This window comes from Cervus elaphus, chromosome 23, assembly GCF_910594005.1.
Source record: "Cervus elaphus chromosome 23, mCerEla1.1, whole genome shotgun sequence".
In the NCBI taxonomy this organism is placed as follows: Eukaryota; Metazoa; Chordata; class Mammalia; order Artiodactyla; family Cervidae; genus Cervus; species Cervus elaphus.
Window position 1 is genome coordinate 50,707,865 of NC_057837.1, and position 9,194 is coordinate 50,717,058.

The following is a 9,194-nucleotide window of genomic DNA, read 5'->3' on the forward strand; positions in this document are numbered from 1 at the left end:
AATGTCACGTGCCAATTACTTGCCTTAAAAGACAGTTTTACCATCTACCCAAATTATATATACCCAAATCATGGAGAAACATCACAGCTATCAACAAGGATTTGGGCCATAAAAGAGTCAAAATTTGGCTTTCTCCAGTGTCAGTGTCAGCCTGGCCAAAGCTTGCTTGCTTTTTATCAAAGTAGTTATTTTAGATTTGGATTTCTTCTTGTAGTCAGAGAGGACAGTGACTAACAGGGATCTTGTGCCAAGGTCAAGCTACAGGTGTATACACATGGGTGCCCAGCTCTGAGCTGAATGAACCAGCCTCTCATCCCATTCATACTTACAGTTTAAAGAGCAAGAAAGAAATGGACTGCCTATATGTTGCTTCAGGATGAGATCTCTAAGCAAGCTGGGGTCATTCGCCAAGAGATGAATAATAAAAGGAAGAAACCAAGGAAACAGTAATTGGAGGTTTCAAACTTTCTCTCTAGTAAGTGCATAGGCACTCCTCTCTCACTTCTCACATAGAAAGCACTGCCCCCATTCCCAAATGAATAGTTTAATTTACCTAACCTTGATATTCTATAGCTAAATAACTGATATTGTAATATTGAGAGACATGATAATTCTTTTTATTTTTTGAATCAAAATCATTTTCATGCACTTGACTTCTGGATTAAATATATTATCTATAGGAAAAATCTATCAAATCCTATTGAAATGTTAATCTAATATTAAATTATTTGGGGCTGATATTTTTCCTTTAGTTTTATATTCAGTAAATACTGAAAATAAACCTAAAGGCTGCAAGTAGAAAGAAATTAAATTAGACGGTGTACATCTTTCCCCAGGATATTAAAAAAAAAAAAGTAAAATCAGTCCCCAAAGTCACATACTTCAACTGTTAATGGATCCACATCTCCAAACTGTTTTCTCCTCTTCCTCTGATTTTTTTTAAGTATTGCTGAAAAGAAAATATATTTTTCTTATTATATAGTAAAATACTATCTGGAATCCAACTGGGAATTAGTGTTACGTTTATAAAAAGCCAAAGTAGATTTTTTTTTTCATTCCATCCCCTTTAGTAAAATATTCCACTTAAATAAAAAAATTATTTCAACATGGGGGAGGTTGGGGGAAGTATTATACAGAAAAGCCAAACTACAAAACCTATTTGGTTCCATACAGTTGAACTTGAATTCAACGATCTTTGACAATTTTGTTTCAGCTGATTAGAAAAGAAACAGAATTCAGTGCCAGGAGGGCAGGTTCAGCTTGGCTCTGCTCCAGAAAGGCTTCCTGATATCAGGGAGATGGAGCTGCCTCCCTGGAGGCACCACTAGAAAGGATGCTATGGGTGAGGAGGTGTCAGAGACCCAGATGGTGAGAGGCACTAGAAATGAGCACAAGCCAAGGTTTTCCCAGCCTGTCAGCTCTGTGATGGCCTCAAACTTGTCGTGTTGCTGTCTAAAGAGGAAAGCTATTGGCAACTCTTAACGTCACCACACTGGGGGATGAGACTAAGTCTCAGGCATTCACAGATGCTTTCACTAGTATGTGGAATCTAAAAAAATAAAACGAATATTATAAAACAGAAACAGACTTATACAGAGAACAAATTAGTGGTTACCAACTGGGAGGGGCAAGAGAGGGGAAGGGGATAAGAGGTAGAAGCTACTGCAGACAGAGGGGAAAGTTAACACATTCTTTTGGTGTATTCTGTAGGTATAAAATCTACAAGATACAGGATGTAATGTACAGCATAGGGATATAACCAATATCTTATAATAACTTAAAATGGAGTATAATCTATAAAAATGTTGAATCAACCCTATTGTACATCTGAAACTAATATGTTTGACATCAACTATACTTCAATTTTATTTTTTATTTTTATTTTTCTTATACTTCAATTTTAAAAAGGTCATTCAGCAGTTGAGTGCATTTAGCTTTGAAATGAAACAATAGGGCATAGGATGGCTTTCTCCATCTTGAATGTTATACACACAGGATAGATCTCTGGACAGTATCCTAGCCCCCACCCAGAGCATCTCCACCTCTTTCTGGAGACTCACTGACCGTGCTGACTTTGGCAGAGCCCAGGGGCATGGAGGGCAAAGGTTCTTTGGGTTCTGTATTATGTACCTTGTAGAATGTTCAGTGAAACACTCACTGGTAATGGTGATTGGTTCCAACTGTGACTTAAGCAGAGCCAGTTGGAGTACTTTCCAGGAGTTTTTGGCCAGAGTGAGGAGGAAAAGCTTTCTCTCTTTCTACAGGGCTTGTTAAACTGATAAAATGTGAGTTGGGACTGTTGAAAGCCACTGAATCAGCATCATGGAGATGGAAACCTATCATCCTTGGGCTGAGTATGAAACCAGAACATGCTTGGATTTTTCAGTTTTGTAAGCTAATAAATTTTCCCTTTTTCCCCTAAGTTAGTTTAAACTGGGATTCTGTTACTTTTAAGAATTCTAAGGAACATAACATAGTTTGTAATTATATATGGAAGTCTGAAAGCCTTAAGAACTTCAAGAATTGAAAAGAAATATAAGCTTACTTAAACTCTCACATAAAATTCAACAAATACAAAGTCTCATGAGTCTTCAAAGGGATTTCCCTGGCAAACCAATGGTTAAGACTCCGTGCTTCCACTTCAAGAAGTTCAGGTACAATCCTGGTCAGGAAACTAAGATCCCACAGGCCACAAGCAGGGCCAAAAAAACAAAGTATTTCTGAAAACAATAGGAATAAAAGCAAGGAAATGCAGGGTTATTGGTCCCAGAAACAGTGTGAAGTACTGAAAGGATTTGGGAAGACTGCCTTTAAAAGGTTCAGGGCCATTTCTGGTACACAAGAGCAACAGTCACTTCCCCGCCCTCCTTGCTCATCCGTTTGAATGAAGGAAAGTGTGTCAACTGATTAATGAAGGGCATACAATTCAAGGGAAAAAGTAATTTCCAAAATGAATGTTCCCAAATTTAAGAGAGGAGATAAAAGAATGCTTGCTCAAATCTATCTAGAGGACACATTTCAAGGAATTTGGTGGTGGTGGTGGTTTGGTCACCAGCAAACCAAGGGGAAATTCACTATGAGCACAGAAGGACATACCACAGATTTCCGAAGATACTCTATCTCGTAAATTTGTCATACTTACCTGAACGTTCAGAATAATTCCTTGGAAGTGGCAAATAGAAACACTCTGATATTACTACTAAGACCTGGAAGGAAAACAGTGATTTTACAGTGACTGAATGGGACATTTATTACAAAACAACCTTAAAGTTAGGCCTTGCTTCTATAACCAGATATTCATAGACAAATACAGAGCAATTGGTCAAAAGTCCTCAAAAAACAAGACAAGGATATAGTTAAGAATTTTCTTTTCTTTTTTTTCCATTTATTTTTATTAGTTGGAGGCTAATTATTTTACAATATTGTAGTGGTTTTTGCCATACAATGACATGAATCAGCCATGGATTTACATGTGTTCCCCATCCAGATCCCCCCTCCCACCTCCCTCTCCACCCGATCTTAAGAATTTTCTATTTATATTTATGTGATATAATGTAGGAAATCACTATTAGTTTAGAACAGAGGTAACAAAGTCAAATGTATACACACAGCCCTCTAAAAATAGATGAATTAAATGAGTATAAGAAAACAGACATTATCAGCCAAGTCTGAAGTTGATCTTTTAAAAAACCCTACTATGACAAGTGATGCCACTCTAATGGCAGAAAGCGAAGACGAACTAAAGAGCCTCTTGATGAGGCTGAAGGAGGAGAGTTAAAAAGCTAGCTTAAAACTCAATATTCAAAAAACTAAGATCATGGCATCTGGTCCCATCACTCCATGGCAAACAAAGGGGAAAGGTGGAAGCAGTGACAGACATCCCCTTCCTGGGCTCTAAAATCACTGAGGATGGTGACTGCAGCCATGAAATTAGAAGACAATTGCTGCTTGGAAGGAAAGCTATGAAAAACCTAGACAATGTGTTAAAAAGCAAAGACATCACTTTGCCAACAAAGGTTCATGTAATCAAGGCTATAGTCTTTCCAGTAGTCATGTACCAATGTGAAAGCTAGACAATAAAGAAGGCAGAGCACCTAAGAATGGATGCTTTCAAATTGTGGTGCTAGAGAAGACTCGAGAGTCCTTTGGAAAGCAAGGAGATCAAACCAGTCAATCTTAAAGAAAATCAACCCTGAAAACTGTAGAAGGACTGATGCTGAAGCTGAAACTTCAATACTTTGGCCACCTGATGTGAACAGCTGACTCACTGGAAAAGACACTTGTGGTGGAAAGACTGAAGGCAGAAGGAGAGAAGGGCAACAGAGGACGAGATGGCTGGATAGCATCACTGATTGAATGGACATGAACTTGGGCAAACTCCGGGAGATGGTGAGGGACAGGGAAGCCTGGTGTGCTGCAGTCCATGGGGTCACGTAAAGTCGGACATGACTTGGTAACTGAACAACAACAATAACAGTGACAGTAAAACTAGTCTGTATATGGGTTTACCCTCCCCAGTAGGAAACCCGTGGTTATGTGGAAGAATATTTCATGGTACAGAATTACTAAGAGTGCCATAAGAAGTTAACAGAGGGACAAACTGTGAGAAAACACAACAATGATGTGAACTAAATCTTATTTTCAACAGTGATTGACTGGCCTCACCTCCAACCTTGATTGCAGCATTGACTCCCTTTCTACTTACTATAAACATGCTGTTTCCCTTGATAAACATGCTTCCTAGAGGCAGGTTCATTCCAGTCCATGTTCCACACCTGGACTGTGGGCTGCACCAGTGAAACTGATGGCGCAACATGTGAAACAGGGATGAGTCAGTTGGAGCCCCTGGCTCTCTACACCCTCACATGTCCTCCCTACAGCAGCGCACAGCACAGAGAGACCAGCACAGGAGGAAGCCGCCCGTTGAGAAAGGCTTCACAGGTCCTCTTGTACCAAGCTGACTCCTGGGCTTCACCTACACTGTGAACAACTGCCAAATCTTTACAACAGGAATAGGACTTCATAAATTTAAGGGGGTTAAAAATTTTCAAACTCCAAATTCATAGTCCTTTGATTCAATTTCGTAAACATCAAATGAGTAACTCACTTTGATTATTACCACCTGTATATTCATTTATTACTTAATATTTGGTTCATTACATTTAAGATATCATGTTAACATCTGGGGGGAAGGGCTCAGGAGGAGATTAAAAAGGAAGCTTAATTATAAAACGGTATGGAACAGGGAACTCATAAAAGAATGAAGAAAGCTCTTTACTAGAATCTTAAGAGATACAGAAATGACAACCAAGCATGGGGGTGGCAAAGGATCTAGAATGACCACTTGAAACAGGTGGCCTTTCGGGCCCTGGACCTGGTCAGGAGAGGACAGGCAACACCAGTGGTCTGACTCTTGTAAGCAACACAAAATTGGGCCACAGAGGCTCTTAGATCCTGTTGTTCAGTCACTCAGTGACCCCATGGACTGCAGCATAGACTGCATGGACCCCATGGACTTCCCTGGGGTTTGCTCAAACTCATGTCCATCGAGTCAGTGATGCCATCCACCCATCTCACCCTCTGTCACCGCTTTCTCCTCCTGCCTTCAATCTTTCCCAACATCAGGGTCTTTTCCAATGACTGTTTGCATCAGGCGGCCAAAGTATTGGAGTTTGGATCCACAGAAATGCCTAGATGCCAGGCAGAAGACTCCTTACATGCAGGGCAATGAGATGTACAAGGCACTGTGGGTAGGAGAAGAACAAGCTTCAAGCCATTAAATTGATGTGAACAACAAAGAGGAAAACATTTCAATCTGAAAAGACAGTTTGAAAACATACATGATAGCCACATGCTTCTAGTAGCTATTCAATGAACATAGTGTTTTTTGTGACTTTCTTTTTCCTTTTGCTTTTCTTAATACCAACTGAAGGGGAAATTTTTGGTCTGGTCACATTGCAAGGGAAAGAAGAAACACCTGCTAGTGACAAATAACGCATTTACGACAAATCCTGGAAGGGAGTAAGTCCCACCTGTGAGATACCTGGGCCATCTGGAATGCTAGGTAAGGGGGCCTAGAAGAGACTTAAGGGACACCAGCCTCAACCTTGGGGAAGTCACTTAACTGTTTTCTCACTTGCACTCTCTCAAAAGGACCAGTCTGGGGTCAGTCTACCACTAAGGGCTGTTTCATGTCTCTAATAGTACATAATTCCATTACACTGTCATCCTTCCCAGAAATTGGGAGGAAAATCCTCTCATTCTATCAGTTCAGGGTCTATTTTCCAGTCTAAAGAACCACTCTCTAGGGATGAGCCACTTTCTGAGCCACAAACAGTGTGTAAATAGAAATGGTACTCTCCTCTTTCTCTTTCCTCCAACAGTTAGATTTTCAGGTTTCAGCTTAGCAGACAGCTAGGCATCTAAAAGAGGACAGCAGACAGATTTGCCATCTTTCACAGAGAGTGACAGCTACACCTCCTGATACTAGAGTCCCTCTCTGTGGATGCTCTGCGCTAGGAACTGATCAGCAACATATACTGGGTTGACCAAAAAGTTCATTAGAGTTTTCCCATAAGATCTTTGGGGAAAACCCAAATGAACCACTGGCCAACTCAACAGAAAAATTGTCCACCCAAGCTGCAAAATTCAAAGTGTCTACACCAACTGAAATGGAGATGAGAGGCATAAGATTGCTCTCTTATAAGATTGCTCTTATCTTATAATTGCTTTTATCGTATAAGATTGCTGCCCAGGTATTTCATGGCTCTTCTACCTGTCCACAGCTTTGCTGTTTTCCATCCTTCAAAGCACAGTTGCTGATGTCAGAAAGTGATGAGGCCAGAGTGATCTGATATACAGATATACACTTACGGATCTTTCCCATATTGGTTTAAAATGCAAAATACATACATGATTTCTAAAACTGAGCCCTTTGATTACATGTGAAAAATAACACTTGGTAAAATATTTCAGCCATTACTAGACTCAATCAAGACAGCAAACAAAGATCAAACTAGCAGCCTTGTTTTGACTTCCAATCTTCTAAAATTATAGAAAAAATGTAATAGTCTTATGGGAAACATAGACATGATCAGGAAATCACTTCTGTATGGAAAACATCCTGCCCCTCCTGGCCAATGCATATGTTAAACTCCATATGTTAAGACTCATAGAGGGAAGGAGACCCTCCGAGGTCACGGGGACCAAACTTCACATGATGGCACACCAGGCCTTGCTTTCAGTCCCCAGTTAATGGCAAAGGTGACACAGAGCAATGAGCTGTCACCTGAGACCTCACTAAAGGCAAAAATTCTAGCTGTTGTGTCTCTTTTAACACACATTACAGTTGTAGAAAAGGCATTTTGAGCAGAGATATGTGCTTGCTGTTTTATGGAAATGTATAAACAGAAAACGTATGAGTCTATTTAGTTCAGTCCAGTTCAGTCGCTCAGTCATGTCCGACTCTGCCATCTCATGGATTGCAGCAAAACAGGCTTCCCTGTCCATCACTGTCTCCCAGAGACTGCCCAAACTTATGTCCATCAAGTCGATGATGCCATCCAACCATCTCATCCTCTGTTTTCCCCTTCTCCTGCCTTCAATCTTTCCCAGCATCAGGGTCTTTTTCAATGAGTCAGTTCTCTGCATTAGGTGGCCAAAGTATTGGAGCTTCAGCTTAAGCAACAGTCCTTCCAGTGAATATTAAGGACTGATTTCCTTTCGGATTGACTGGTTTGATCTCCTTGCAGTTCAAGGGACTCTCAAGAGTCTTCTTCAACACCACAGTTCTAAAGCATCAATTCTTCAGCACTCAGCTTTCTTTATGGTCCAAATCTCACATCCATACATGACTACTGGAAAAACCATAGCTTTGATTATACAGACCTTTGTCAGTAATGTCTCTGCTCTTTAATATGCTGTCTAGGTTTGTCATAGCCTTTCTCCCAAGGAACAGGTGTCTTTTAATTTCATGGCTGCAGTCACCATCTGCAGTGACTTTGGAGCCCAAGAAAATAAAGTCCATCACTGTTACCATTGTTTCCCCATATTTTGGCATGAGTCTATTACTGCTTTGAAATTATTGTTTCCTTAAATAACGCTATCTTCCCAACTTCTTATGAAGGAACAGCATCACTTGGTCACTTGAATAGTCTAGAATCAACTCTTCTTCAGATCAAGTCTCTAACAACCTTCCTACACTGATAATTTGACTCAGTTTCCAAATAAACTTAGGACTTATGCAGGCCTGACTTTTTAGACTTAAAGTCAACCTCAGAAATAAAATTCTAAAACCCTTTATGCTGAGAAAAGTTTTTCTTTTTTTTTTTTAATTTATTTATTTATTTTTTCAGTGGGTTTTGTCATACATTGACATGAATCAGCCATGGATTTACATGTATTCCCCATCCCGATCCCCCCTCCCCCCTCCCTCTCCACCCGATTCCTCTGGGTCTTCCCAGTGCACCAGGTTCGAGCACTTGTCTCATGCATCCCACCTGGGCTGGTGACCTGTTTCACCATAGATAATATACATGCTGTTCTTTTGAAACATCCCACCCTCACCTTCTCCCACAGAGTTCAAAAGTCTGTTCTGTACTTCTGTGTCTCTTTTTCTGTTTTGCATATAGGGTTGTCATTACCATCTGCCTAAATTCCATATATATGTGTTAGTATGCTGTAATGTTCTTTATCTTTCTGGCTTACTTCACTCTGTATAATGGGCTCCAGTTTCATCCATCTCATTAGAACTGGTTCAAATGAATTCTTTTTGACGGCTGAGTAATATTCCATGGTGTATATGTACCACAGCTTCTTTATCCATTCATCTGCTGATTGGCATCTAGGTTGCTTCCATGTCCTGGCTATTATAAACAGTGCTGTGATGAACGTTGGGGTGCACGTGTCTCTTTCAGATCTGGTTTCCTCAGTGTGTATGCCCAGGAGTGGTATTGCTGGGTCATATGGCAGTTCTATTTCCAGTTTTTTAAGAAATCTCCACACTGTTCTCCATAGCGGCTGTACTAGTTTGCATTCCCACCAACAGTGTAAGAGGGTTCCCTTTGCTCCACACCCTCTCCAGCATTTATTGCTTGTAGACTTTTGGATAGCAGCCATCCTGACTGGCGTGTAATGGTACCTCATTGTGGTTTTGATTTGCATTTCTCTGATAATGAGTGATGTTGAGCATCTTT